This window comes from Protopterus annectens, chromosome 16.part0, assembly GCF_019279795.1.
Source record: "Protopterus annectens isolate FY-2018-M chromosome 16.part0, PAN1.0, whole genome shotgun sequence".
Classification (NCBI taxonomy): domain Eukaryota; kingdom Metazoa; phylum Chordata; order Ceratodontiformes; family Protopteridae; genus Protopterus; species Protopterus annectens.
This window is the reverse complement of record NC_056750.1, coordinates 176,685,027-176,700,534: the sequence shown is the minus strand read 5'-3', so window position 1 is coordinate 176,700,534 and position 15,508 is coordinate 176,685,027.

Sequence of the window (15,508 nt, the reverse complement as noted above, 5' to 3'; positions counted from 1 at the left end):
GTACTATAGGTATGACTATTTCCTTGAACTCTTTGTGTTTTCTCTCCAGTCAACTTCCAGGTCTTCAGTCTAGTCTCTCTTGACCTTAGTGCCTTCTCTGACCACTTCTTGCAGCTGATTGTGACAACCAGAAGTTTTGCTGCACCCCGACTATCTCACTGGGAATGACTTAGCAACCACTGATTCTATCCCAGTGTCCTTTCCTAACTAGGAAGAAGTCTAGCTGAGTTGCATGTTGGCCACTCTTGTCAGTCATTTTGTGACTGTCACTCTTGCTGAACCATGTGTTGGCCAACATCAAGCATTTTCCAGAAAGAAGCCTGGAATGGCCCCTCCTTTATTCCCATTGCCCCACTCATGTGGACCAAGGCAGTCTTCATATTCTGTTTGGTCTGCCTCAATATGTGCATTCAGGTGACCCATTATCAATACCAAGTCATGTTGTCCTGCTTTATCTAGTAGGCCCTGCAACTGCTGCTCGAATTCACTCTTTTTCTTACTGTCACAACCCTGCTGTGGGGCATAGGCTGAGATTATGAAACGTGCACTATTCTTACACTGGAGTCTGATTGCCATGAGTTTGTCACTAATTCTGATGACATCCATCACTGTACCTTACCACAATTCCCACACCGTTTCTAGTCCTCCTCCTGCATAGTAGACACTGGATCCCAAGCCAAGTGGCTTTACTGCACTGCCCTTCTATTTTATCTCCTGGATACAGAGGATGTCCAGCCTAATCCTTACCATCATGTCATCCATTTACAAGCTTCATCCTGTCAGTGAATCTATACTGAGTGTAGCAATTCTTAGTTCATGTTTGACAGGTCGATGGATTTTACATCTAGCTTTTGCTGAACAGTTATCCCAAGTAACCCAAGATGGGCAACTGGACACCAGATGGCCAGTAGCTTACTGACCCACAGTTTCTTGGCTTTATGATGGGCACATACTGGCTAATATGGGCACATAGACTCCTCCCACCATTTGGGTCCTAGGCATAGGTTGGAGTAGGCAGGGTCCTCAACCCACTTATCATCTGCAAATATCCATGCCCATTTTTGTCAACATTAGTCAACATGATAATCTTGTTATTCTGTAATGGTGTTTTTGCTTACTATTACTACATATATTGGAGTACCTCTGTTAGGTTAAGCAACCTTTCCCACCAGGTTAGCCAGCAGCCACATCCCCTGTTTTCCTAGCATTAACTTAACCCTAGCTCCTCCAGCCTCAAGGTTGCCCTAGCTCCTTGTCCCCCCCACTAATTACCTAACTAGGATCTCTCCAGTCACTACCCTGGCCTGTTATCCCCCCTCGGGGATCATTTTCTTTTGCATCTCTCCTCCTGCCATTAGTGTGTGGCCACTAGGTGGTGCCTTACTCTTAGCCTTCTGGACCCTTTCTTTCCTTTCCCTCTCATTACCTGCTTTTGCTGATATGAGTGTCAAGCCTTATTTCTGCTTACCATTTGCTCTGCTCAAGTACTGTCCCCCTAGATTCTATCTCACTCTGCACTCCTTGGACATCCAAAGTCCACCCCTGAAAGCTTCTAAACTTTACCCCACATCCCTACTTACTTACCTTCTAATTTCTCACTTTTACTGATTGTTTTCCTTGTCTTCTCTTCCACTACCTGGCTCTACCCACTCCTTTCGCCCTAAGGGCTCACTCTGCTCCCCTACCCTACCCCCAAATTCCACCCACCCCCAGTGCTCATATACTTATACATCACAGGCCACTCTCCTTCCCCTAATTATCTAATGACCTCATTATATACCACAGAACAGTAGAAACATACTCATCCATACCCTCACTACTCTCCACACTACTAGCCCTACTATACTATCTCTCTACTAACTAGCTCTTTAACTCAACAACTTTCTCTCAACTCTCTCTTTCATCCTTCCTACCATGCCCTCATTGCATCAGGCTAAATCTACAAACATGTTCCTCTTTCTTGCTACAATCACCTACTACTCATACCTTATATGCTTACTGTATATGAAAACCTACACCTCACTCCATCCCTCTCTCCACTAAGACAAACATAATCTTTCACCCAATCTACTTCCCACAACCATGCTAATATCACCACTACCTCAACCTACCTCTCCCCAAAGTATCACAGGCTAGCCCATATTACTCCCCAACAAGCCAGAAAATCACAATATATTCTCTACAAACTCCTTAAGCTCTCACTTATTTTTCAACAACGCCCTTTACTTCATGGTGATATTCATCCCAATCCAGGACCTAATAATAGCACCCTTCTAAATTCCCTCCAACCCCATCCAACCATCCCAATTACCCTCACTAAAATTGCAAACTCATTATTTATAGCCCATCTTAACATACAAAGCTTAAATAACAAAATCAGCCAACTCCATGCACTATTTGACACATATTCTTTTGATGTTCTGTGTTTAACAGAAATCTGGCTCAAACCAGGAACAAAGGACAATGAAGTTATCCCCCCAAGTTATAATATCAGAAGATTAGACCGTATAAATAAAAAGGGTGGAGGGGTAGCAATACTGTATAAATCTGAGCTAAACTTGTCTGTAGTAGACCTACAAATACCCTTAGACAATAATGCAGAACTCCTTTGCACTAAACTTCAGGTTAATACCACCAAATCTATTTACATAATCTGTTCTTACCTACCCCCAGGCAATAACATCAACTCCCTTGAAAATATTCTCTACTGGATCTCTTCTTCCCTCCCTCAAGAAACCATAGTACTTGGTGACTTCAATATAGACTGGAATTGCTGTACCTCTAACAAACCATCAACCCATATAAACCTGTATAGCTTTTCTCAAATTATCACCACCCCTACCAGAATCCATAAACCCAGTGGGAAAGAAAATACCTTAGATTGGATCCTAGTGAAAAACATTCCCTCACTTATATAGCAGACACCCTTCCAGATGATATTAGGACCACTTCCTAACCTATACAATTAGGCAAAAAACTTTCATCCCTAACCAAACAACCTTTAAAACTGCACAAAACAAAAAAAATACTTTAATTCTGAAAGTTTCCAAGCTGAGCTACTAGCCTGTGACTGGTCTCCCGTAAAACAACTCCCCTTGAGGAAGCCGTATCCTATTTTAATTCCAAATTCTTACAAATACTAGAATACCATGCCCCTAGTCGGTCCGTTAGAACCAGAAGTAAAGCTCCTCCATGGCTAACTAAAGAGACAAGACACAGTATCCTATTAAGAAATAAGATCTGGTCTAAATGGAGAAACACTAAAAACCCAACTGATCATCAGAACTACAAGCACTGTAGAAATGCCGCAAAAAATTAATTCTCCTTGATAAAAAACTACTGCCTTAAACTCCAAGACAAACATCAACAAACCCCACAAACCTTCTGGTCAGCTATTAATAGACTTTTACACCCAGGCCACTCCAGGACACCAACCCCCTCAGGCCTCTAAGGAGATTACTGACACCTTCAACACCTTCTTTACTGAAACTGTACAATTTCTTGCTAATTCCTTACCCCTGTCAGCTCTACCTTCACTTTCCTCATGACTAGCAACCCCCCACCTTTCAACTAAATCCAGTGCCTACATCTCTCATCTTTACCCTACTGACTAAACTTAAACCATGTACCCCATCAGCAGATTACCTACCACCTGAATATCTGCAAATCACATCTAAAGTACACTCCTATCCTGTTTCTATACTAATCAACAGATCCATTACTGAAGGTTCAATTCCATCTCTCTGGAAAATCTCTCACATAATCCCACTTCATAAGGGTGGTAACTCCACTGAAATATCTAACTTTTGCCCCATAGCCCTACTCTCCCCTCTAGCCAAAATAATGGAAAACTGTATCCACCTCTAACTACTTGAATACCTTCTCCAAAATAACCTTCTATCAGATTTTCAACATGGATTTTGGCTTCACCATAGTACTACTACAGCCCTACTATCCTTCACTGACTGCATCAACATACATCGTAACAACAACAGGCTCTCCGCAGCACTCTTCTTAGACCTATCAAAAGCATTTGATATGGTAAACCATCAGCTACTACTAGACATACTAAAACAACTCTCTCTCAACTCTCACGCTTTAAGATGGTTCAAGTCCTACCTAGAAAACAGAAAACAAGCTGTCCTCTGGGACAATAACCTTTCCACTCTTCTTCCTATTACTCTTGGGGTCCCACAAGGCTCCATCCTGGGACCTCTACTTTTCTCTATATTCATCAGTGATCTAAAACTAAATATTCCTCAAGCCACCTGCATATAATATGCAGATGATTAAAGACTAGTGTGTGCTGCCACCTCATCTGCTGAGCTCCAAAACATTACCCAGACAGTATTTAACTCAGTTGAAACATGGTTCTTGCAACGTTGCCTCCTACTTAACGCTAAAAAAACTAAATGATTGTTATTTACTCCTTCACTAAAGTCTCCCCCTATTGATCTCACTGTTAAATCTAGCAATGGTACTGTAATTGTACCTGACCCGACCACCAAACTTCTAGGCGTAACAATTGACCAACATCTTAGCTTTGACAATCACATTAACACCACTATTAAAACAGTTAATAGAAAACTTGGCTCACTCTATAGGATTAAATCCTTCCTTACCTCTGAAGCCAGAACCACCATCGCCAACACCCACCTTATTTCTACCCTCCTCTATGCTTCATCTATTTATACTAATCTTTCCAAATCTAACCTAAGTAAAGTCGCAACTTCCTATAATAATATTGCTAGATTTGCCACAGGTTCACCATATAGAACACATCACTGTATAAATCTCAAACAGCTAGGTTGGCTAGAACTCAAAACCAGCTTCTATTTCAACAAGTTATAATCTCCCATAAGATACTCTTTTATCCTAACAATACCCCTATTCTCAAAAGCCTAATCTCTCCCTACAGAATCCTCACTACCCTTCGCTCTGCAAATAAATTACAAGTAAACATCCAGAAATCCTATAATAAAGCAGGGTACTCCCTTTTCTCAAATTCCGTGGGAAAGTTTTGGAATAGACTCCCTACCAACATACAACTTCTTCCATCATTACCACTTTTTAAGCACCAACTAAAACTACTCTTTAAGGCACAATGGCTATGCCTTTGTAGTAACCCTGATTAACACTAACTGTATAGCATACTGACGATTTTTTTCCTCCCTTCCCAACCATCCACCTAGTACGATGACTTAGCATCCTCTCACTAAATGATCTTGTACATATGCCATCTATGTTATTTGTGTGTGAATTTTGGTACAAACAAAATAATTACTTAGGGTCTTTCATCTCTTCCCTACCACTCCACGGAACTTAATTCAACCTATATACCTCAGTCAAATTGTTTCCGCATCTAGCGTATTGCCACAATCTGCAAACATATCTTTCGGATGCTACATTCTATTTCATTGCCTGTATCCACCTGTATACTCAAGTCCACACAAGTATGGGCATGTAAATATGTGTCAGTTGTGCATTCATGTATTATGTGTGTGTAGGTGTGTAAGCCCACAGCAATATTTTATTCAGTCATTTTTTAGCCTGATGTGCATAGACTGTTTTTTCATGTTAATTCCTATTATGTTAGCCTAATGCATTATTGTACTACTGATATTAACATGTGCTATTTTATGTTTTACATTTACTTTTTTTAATGTATACTAGTTTAATCTTGGAGCTTTTCTCCCCAGACCTCTACTGAAAATGGACATGTATCCAGTTAGACTGGCCAGGTCAACAAATGTAAAATAAATAAATAAAAATAAATAAATGACCGAATCACCTAGAGACATATTTTACACCATTGAGTGGATAGCCCTGATATAGTTTGTAATCTGTGAAACGTTCTCCTAGCATGAAGATACTGTGCATCATAGTTGATGCTCAAAGTGGTTGGTCTATACAACTCTTCCCCTGATACGTACCATCTAGAGTCTATGTTGCTGCCCACAACTTCATTTTGGGGTGAGTTTTTCAAGGTGGAAACACTCAGCATGTTTTTGGGAGGTGGGAGGAACCCTACAGAGACACTGGGAAAACATGCAAACTCCATACAAACATTGGCTAGAGGTTAGGATCAAACCTTTTACCTTGTACAAAAGAGGCAAGCAGGCAAAGACTTAACTATTATGCCAACTGTGCTCCTTCTGCCAAACATGCCAATCCAGGGTTTTAGAAAATGACTGCATTCCAAAGTTTTGGAAGCTGAGTATACCTGACCATCTTGACAATAATATATCTGTGACACACAAATACTGCATGTAACTACTGACAGCATATTCTCTGCATGTATATCCCCACAGCTGATAATTTTATCACTGCTACTGTAACACTCCTTAAGTGATAACATTGTCAAATGCTGTGTAGCCATAACTGTTAGAATGATTTACACTTGTGCAACACTCACTAACTGAAATCATAGTTACCGTCAGTGTAGCACTCTTTCACCAATAACATGGTCAGTGCCCATGTAACACTCCCTGATAACATGATCACTGACCATGTGATACTTACAACATAATCAGTGCCTGTGTAACACTTCCTAACTGACAGTATGATTACTGCATGTGTAACACTCCATAGCTGATAACATGATCACTGTCTGTGTAATGCTGCCTAAATAACAGCACAATCACTGAGTGTGTAACACCCCATAACTGATAACATGATCACTGCTCAAGTTTTACTCTTAATTGATAACATAATCACTGCCTGGTAATGTGATCACTTCTCATGTATTACTCCTTAAATTTTAACTTGCCAAATGCCTGATAAAATGATCACTGCACATTTAACTCTCTCCCTCTATCCTCTCCCCTCTCTCCAAGATACTTGAAAAATGTATCAACACCCATGTCTCCAACTACCTCCTAGCTAATAATCTCCTCTCCAAAACCCAACATGGTTTCAGGCCATATCACAGCACTACCTCCGCTCTGCTCTCCTTTACCAACACTATACTTCATCACAAAAACAATGGCCTCTTCTCTACTGCCGTATTTTTAGATCTCTCAAATGCATTTCACATGGTATCTCATGAGCTACTACTCTCTACTTTCCTCAACCCCTCCTTCACACAATCAGCCTGCAACTGGTTCCACAGCTATCTACGCAGATGCCAGCAATCAGTAATCTAGGACGATAACCTATCACCTTACCTCTCAGTTACTCTCGAAGTTCCCCAAGCGTCCATCCTTGGGCCTCTGCTTTTCTCACTTTTCACTAACAACCTACATACAGTCACCACACAAGCATCTCTTATACAGTACGCAGATGACTCTACTCTCTTCTGCTCTGCCCCAACTCTACCAGAACTACAACAAATCACACAGGAATCATTCTCTTCTGTAGAAAGCTGGCTATCCAATGCTCAGCTCCTACTCAACCCAAGTAAGACAAAACTTTTCCTGTTCCTACCTTCTAAAGCCACCCAAAACACCCCCCACTTCAACATTCTCGCCAAAGACAATACCATCATCTCTCCATCAAAACACACAAAATTACTCTGTGAGGAAATAGACAACAAACTGACACCCACATATCTCTCACAATAAAAAAAGTTCACAAGAAACTTAATGCATTATATTGAAGCCGCCAATTCCTAACCAAGGTGGCTAGAATCTCCATAGCCAATTCCCAGCTAATCTCCACCTTACTCTATGCATCCCCCATACTAACCAACCTTAGACAGACATACCTACACAAACTGGATGCTTGTTACAACAAAATTGCTAAATTTACCACCGGAACCTCCTACTGCAGCCATAATTGTATCTCCCTTAAAGAACTAAACCGACTAGAACTCCCACAACTCCTTCACTTTAATCAGCTCACCCTTGCTCATAAACTTATTAACCACCCCCATAACATCCTTTCCCTTCAAACCCTTCTCCAACCCTATCACTCCACTAGGCCCCTAAGATCAAGCAACAAAAATCAACTCACTGTTATCAAACCCAAAAACTCAGCAGGAGAAGCCATATTTTCATGTATCATATCTAAACTTTGGAACAATCTTCCACCCTCTATAACTACTCTACCTTCCAGCAGCCTTTTCAAGACTGCTCAAATTCCACTTAAATTTGCACTGGCTTTGTCCTTGTTCTAATCCAGACCAACAACCCCACCCTTACCCCCCACCTTGACTCTTAACCCAGCTATACTACCGCCACTACTAACCACAGTCAGAATTAGCTAGTTGTCTTTACATACTTTAAAATCTTGTCTGACAGCTTTGTTACTAATATTATAAACAACAAGAAACTATCTTAACTTGCAACATTTACTGTATATACTGTTGATAATCAATATCTTGTTATTGTATTAAAGCCAACAACCTGTAATGTTGCTTACTATTGCTGCAACTTTGTATCTCTATTTATCATGCACATGATGTGGAGTTTTTCTCCCCAGGCATCTGCTGAAAAAGGACCTGCGTCCAGTCAGAATTTCCCGGTAAACAAATGTAAATAAATAAATAAAATAAATTGTCTGATAGCATGGTCACTCACTAAATGCATGATTACTGCCCATGTAATACTGTATAAATGATAATTTGATGAATGCCTAGTAGCATGATCATTGCACTTTAATACACTCTCTGTTAAAATGGTCACTGATAGCAATCACTGAGTACATAACATGCCTTAACTGATGACATGATCACTTCTCCTATAGCATTCCCTAAGTGATGACATGATCTTTGAGCACCCATTAACTTGTAATCATTGTCAGTGTACCCCTCCTTGCTAACATGATCTGTGCCATGCAGTACTCTTTTTTAACACAAACTTCCTTTATTGAATTAACCTCGATTGTGACACATAATATTGATTAGATCAGGAAACAATTATTTAAAACAACCATTGTCAATAACATTGAACTCCATACATTCTTTGAACCTTTATTTTAGAACCTGGTCTTTGTAGAAAAGTATGCATGTGAGTACAACAATGGATCTCTTAACTTAAAGATATTGGTTACTAGGACTTTCCACTATATGCACATTCCTTTTTCAAACCTTCAAGAACTAAAAATGATGGCAATATGTCTGTGTAATGCTACCTAACTAACAGCATGATCACTGGGTGTATAACACCCCATAATTGATAACATGATCACTAGTGATAACATAATCACTGCCAGTGTATTATCAGGGGTTGGCATAATAGTTAAGGTGTTAACCTCACAAGCACAAGGTACAGGGATTGGTTCTCACCTGGGGAAGCATGGTTAAGATCAAAATGGCCCCCCTAAGGTCATTAGTCTTATTTAACTAAAATGGTAACTATAAGTTCCTCCCATAACACAAAAAACTTAAATTGACTGGTGTTGTCACTGAGCAAAAATACACTTCCTTCGTGGAAAGTCATTTATTCAGGGTCAGTCAGTGCTGATCTTGCTCTGTGAATAATAACCATCTACCCAAGGTCAATTAGAGAACATAGGTATAAAATGGCTAGACCTATGAACCTATATTATACATTAGTTATCTTTTAGTAAAGTCATATTCACATATAATTCCTTTGTGGGTTGGATGTGTTCCTTTTTATTCCCGACTACACATTCTCATATTATGTAACAAAATACCCCTTTCACTATTCCTAAATTTTATTAAATTTCATTAAACTTTCATCTTATCCCTTGCCTAGTCGACATGATTGTGCTACATATATGAATAATATGTGTTGATGCATTCCTTATATTTAAATGGTCACAGTAGGCTGTGTTAGCTCTCCTTTTCCTGTGTTATACATAGAATATAATCATCTAGTCCAAATGGAATTACATTCCCAGAATAATGTCATACCTCTTTCTAATTCTTGACAACATTATCGATGCTTCCTTTTCACCTTCCTACCTATCCTTGATCCCCTATCAGACAATCTAGTGCCCAGTCTGCGTGATAAGATAACTTAATGATGAATTCAGCATTCTAGTCTTCTTCATTGTTCTCTGCCAAGGTATTTAAATCTTTTCAATATTTGTCAGTTCCTCATTAGAATTCTGCTGTTACACTCATACTTCATTATTATTAACTTAACAAATTTCTATATATAACACAAAGAAGGCCTTTTTGAAGTATCAGTCAACCTTTGAACTCACTGGCCTCATGAGTTACCCTTCTCATCATACTTCTCAGTCATGCATAATTATACTAATTAACCAATCAGTTCCCTCCCATCTTCTCTGAGCATGAAATGAACAACACTGGCAGCCTATCAAATGCCCCTTCTCACTTCTACCAAATATGTCAAAGCTACCCATTACGGTAACCAACAGGAGGCACACCAAACCTTAACTGGTTAATGTTATTCACTACTGAATAGAAGGCTAATCAAATTCATTTTATAAACCCAACGTCACATGGCCTGACATCATCCTTTATATGTATGAAGCACATCAGCTCTGTCAGCCTGGAGAAGGCTTAAATACTCAAATATCATCTCAGCATTTATTCCCAATGAGGAAAAACAGTAATTTCCATTATAGGTGTTTTCTCAGGGCAAAACTACTACATTTATTAATATTTATTCATCTTCATTTAAAACATTTTGGAGTTATTTATAGTGAGTTATGCATGTGCACAGCATTTACCTGGACAAGTTGTAGATACTTGCAAACACAGTGAGATCCAGAGGGCAATGCTGCACATCTATGCCAGCCTCCAAAGTCACAGGAAGAGTTGACATAAATGAGTACATAATAAAATGTAATTGTGAAAAAGTATGCAAATAATGTACTGATGACATGCTAATGGAACCCTTTCCTATATTTTGTGACTCAGAGTTGCAGAATGCTATGCAAGTGTGTGCTGAGCACAAATGATATAAAAAGGAAGCATCACTGTGATATTGTAAGGTAGTGCCAGCTGTGCTAGAGAAAGTAGGGCAGTGGATATGTGTAGCATATGCCAGCATAGCTAGCTGGAGTTTTGTAAAGAATTATATGTCACTTGCATATCAAACTGATTTGTACAGATGCTTGTGTTGAAAATGTTTTTGTAAAGCAGTTTGTGTTAAAAATGTACCAATAGTGGATTCTGCTGGATAGAAAAGAAATACACCTGCATGTCAGACTGTACTGTAACTGTTGAAATGGATATATTATAATAGAGGATACTGGAAGAGAAGAGGTTAATCTCAGTCTATCTAACTTTGAAAAATAGTCTGAAATAAATGACCTGGTTTAGGCCATGAAGATTGTATCATAGAGTTCTGATTACAGCCAGAGACAAAATGTCTGTGAAAACCGAGACTAGGAATCCTGCTGTATTGTCCTTAGGGGTTAACTAATTGCGACCCTGGAAGGGTGGATGTTTCTGAAATGGTTTTATAGCTTCCAGATGCTATAACACATCTTAGCAAAGCTCTATGTGTGTGTATGGTGACATATATGTGCAATGTTCTGGTTCAGTTTCTAGTAAAGGAGGTAGTATGGGAACCAGATGTAAGATGACCAGATGTATGTGATGTCATTCTGTAATTCAGCACCAAAATGATGTTTTAATACTAGATGAGACAGAAGTCTTAGGGAGCTCTGTTTTGGAACTGACAAGACAACTCACCCATTTCACTTTGTCTTGCTTTATTAAGTAAGTAGGAAACAGTAATTCTTTAGATCAGTCAGGAAAATATAGTGAGATTAGTTAAGTATTGATTTTTGTATATGTGTGAATCTTAAAATCGGTGTTATTTTTAACATTTCCTGTGACTGAAACTCTGGTGCTTATTGTAAATAGATATTTAGAAGTTTCATGATATTTTATTATTTATTATTAAATATATTTAAACTTTTCATTGTGACTTTTAAAGAAAGTTTTAACCTTTGAAAGTACTTATATTTATTTGGTGACACTGTGGTCACTTCTGAAAGCTGTGCTGCATTGCTCAAACACTACCATTTGTATTAGTATTGATTTTACTCAGTATAATTAGGTACCCTTGCAAGAGTGTTAGAGTAACTGGCTTTTGAGTGTTCTGGTGGCAGTATCTACCTTATAATCTGGGCACAGGAGGCATAGCTGGTAAATCTGTGCCAGCCTTTGTGTGTGTGTGTGTGTGTGTGTGTGTGTGTGTGTGTGTGTGTGTGTGTGTGTGTGTCTAAATCAAATTTCAAAGAGTGTGTGCCAGCTACTTGGAGCAGGGACATAGAGCACTAGTTTCACAGAGAGGGTGGTGGAGGACTTGGCTTGGAACACTTAGCAGAGGACTCAACTCTATAGCTGTGGTCAATGTGGAGTCTTTTTTGGGGCTAGTGAGAGAGAGGGAAACCCAGTCCCAGGATAGGAGTGTGTGTCCTGTGTGCTCTTAAGGGAAATTGTGCTTGGTGCAGAGAGCTGCATCTGGAAATACTGTGTGTATCTATTTTTGTTCCAAGTGGATGTCCCTCACCAGTGTCAGTGGTGAGGATTGAAGCTTCTTGATTATTGACCCAGAGGAAGGGCATCACAATCACCATTCCCACACTTTGCATTTGCTGAATGTGCACAGACTAGCAGCTAACTTTGTGATTTCCCACTCTGAAACCTTGTTGCCACTGTACTGCAATCCAGTGCAAACAGGAATGATTGGTGCCTGAATGTAAGTATTACCAGCAATGCCTAACACATTACAGCTTTGAGGAGCAGGAGCTTCTTGACCAGTTTCATGTGGACAGTGGAGACATTTCAGGCTTTGTTGAACTTGTATGGCACACAAACTGAAGCAACTGGAGTATTTTGCTTGCCTACCCTAAGTAGACCGAGGTATGTTTAGCTCTATAATTAACATGTGGATCATCCAAAGACAGAATTGGACATGTAGGGTATCTCAAAGGCATTTTCCTCAAGGATATTCCAGCAGTTCCTGGATGTTATTCTAGCCCCAGTGAGTAAACATATCTATTTCCCACAGACACCACAAGAGGAACTTACCACCATGTCTGCATTTCATGATCTGTCATTTTTCCATGAAGTGCTTGGTCCAATAGATTGCCCCATGCAGCTATTATGGCCACATGGTCCATGAGAAAAAAGTACCATAACAGTAATTGCTACCATTTCATCAACCTCTATGCAGTGTGTCATACACATGACCATATCTGCAGTGTTTCAGTCCAGAATCCAGGTATTCCCCTAATTCCCAAATTTGTAACACATGTTCACTGTATGACCTCTTCTTGCTTCAACAGATACCTCATGGACACTTAGAAGGGAAGTGTAGGATAAGTCACCAAACACCCACATCAGTAATTGTTATGTTTTTCAGGGTCATAGACTTATGACCCCAGTCTGTAATCCAGAGAGAACTATTGAGGAATGTTACACCACCCTGTTATAGGCTCACACTGTCATTGAGTGAGTGTTCAGTCTGCTTAAAGCCCATTTCAATTGCCTGGATGAGTCAAGGGTGTTCATCAGTACAACTTGCAACAGCATGCAGTAAATGTACTGCATTCTGCATTCTATACAATATGATTATGTACAGTCTTTTCCACTGGTGCAACCACAACAACCTCCACCAGCAGGACCATCAGCTGGTTGTGCAGCTCTCTTGCTCACTTCCATGTACCACCTGGAATGAGTAACAACAAGGACAACGATGATAGCCAGCTGGGGCACGTCTATATTACATAATCGAACTTTTAAAAGTTCAAACGTCATATGATCGATACCATATGATCGAACTTTTAAAAGTTCAAAAATGTAATAAAAGAAATAAACCAAAGGAAAAACCCCACCTGAACAGTTTAAGCCAGGGGGACAAGCCCGCATGCATCTCCCACACCCCCCGCTCTTTAAATATACCATCTACGAGATCGCACTACAGTGCAGAAAGGGAAATCTTCCTATTCCGCACTGTAAGGAGATCTCTGTTGAAACATTCAAACTTTTAAAAGTTCGATCATATGGTGTTGACCATACAATGATCAAACTTTTAAAAGTTCGACAACATGATATAGACCCAGCTGGGGCAGCAGTGTGACACCCCCATCAGACAGGCTTTTGTATAGTACATGACAGCACAGGTGATGTAGTAGTGTCATGCAAACAATTACAGACCCTGATGAGCACTTATTTAACAGTGTGAAGTTATAAATATAAAATGTGATGCATGCTGTGTAAACTGCAGCTATGCTGTTCAGTACATGGTCGACTCATACCATGCATGAAACATTCCACTAGTTACAAATATAGAGTTAATATGTTCATAGCCATCACTGTTTGCACAGTGATCATTTGAAAAAGACACACAATGTTAGACACACCAGCAAGCAGGACTGGAACTGTAGGTGGAGTTGTGAAAAGGACATGTTTAATGATATACTTAACCTTAAATGCAAACACATCCTCACCATACATGTGAAGCTGTGCTATGTTGTTTAATTTTTTAACTCCACAGGTAAATATATATATTTCTGTCTCTATATATCAGTATGTATGTATGTGTGTATGTGATATATATATATGTATATATATATATATATATATCTCAGGTCTACTTTGTTTCATTGAAAGCTCATTTCACTGAAATTGATTTCACCCTGACCAAGTCGGTGAAAGCTCAAAGTACTGAAAACTCATTTCACCGAATCTCATTTCACTGAAGTGAAGTACTGGCACTGTGTAGAATACTGTAAGGCAAGTAAAAGGTATATGCCCTTTTCTCCCACTGTAGTGCTATCCTGAAGTTAGTATATATAGTTGGGGGGTGTGGGGGCATAGCCCCCCCAACCTAGTTTGGTTTTATATTATATTTCATCAAAAGCTTTAAAACAATACATTTTAAACCATAGACATGCATACTTACAACACCAATTACTAACTCTTTCCAGAAGACAATATATACCCAAACTAAATGGGGGATATGTCCCTGGCACCCCCCAACTATATAGACTAACTCCAGTATAGCACTACAGTGGGGGAAAAGGACATATACCTTTTACTTGCCTTACAGTACTCTACACAATGCCAGTACTTCACTTCAGTGAAATGAGATTCGGTGAAATGAGTTTTCAGTAATTTGAACTTTCAGCAATTTAGTCAGAGAGAATTCAAATTTGGTGAAATGACCTTTCAATGAAACAAAGTAGACCCATAAATAATTAAATAAATATATATATATATATATATATATATATATATATATATATATATATATAGAGAGAGAGAGAGAGAGAGTTTTTTTAGCTGTCCCACCAAAGGTAAGTATATCTTTATTTCCTCTTCTTCCACCCTCCATGGTTGTGTCAAAGGTGTTTCATATTTTAGTCTGTATTTTTTAATCTCTTCTAGCGTCCTGTTTCATTGCTCATGCCACTGACCAAGGGGGGCAGAGCATGTAGACATGGGGTATGCAGCTAACATATGAAGCATGTCATACTCAATGTCCCATAATGATAGGATGGGGAGAATTTATGGGAATGAAAAAAGATGAAGTCACAAGAGTTTGGCATTGAGCTGCTATGGTGGCATGGCCTACATGACACTGATAATCTTCTTGAGAGTGACTGTCTATTA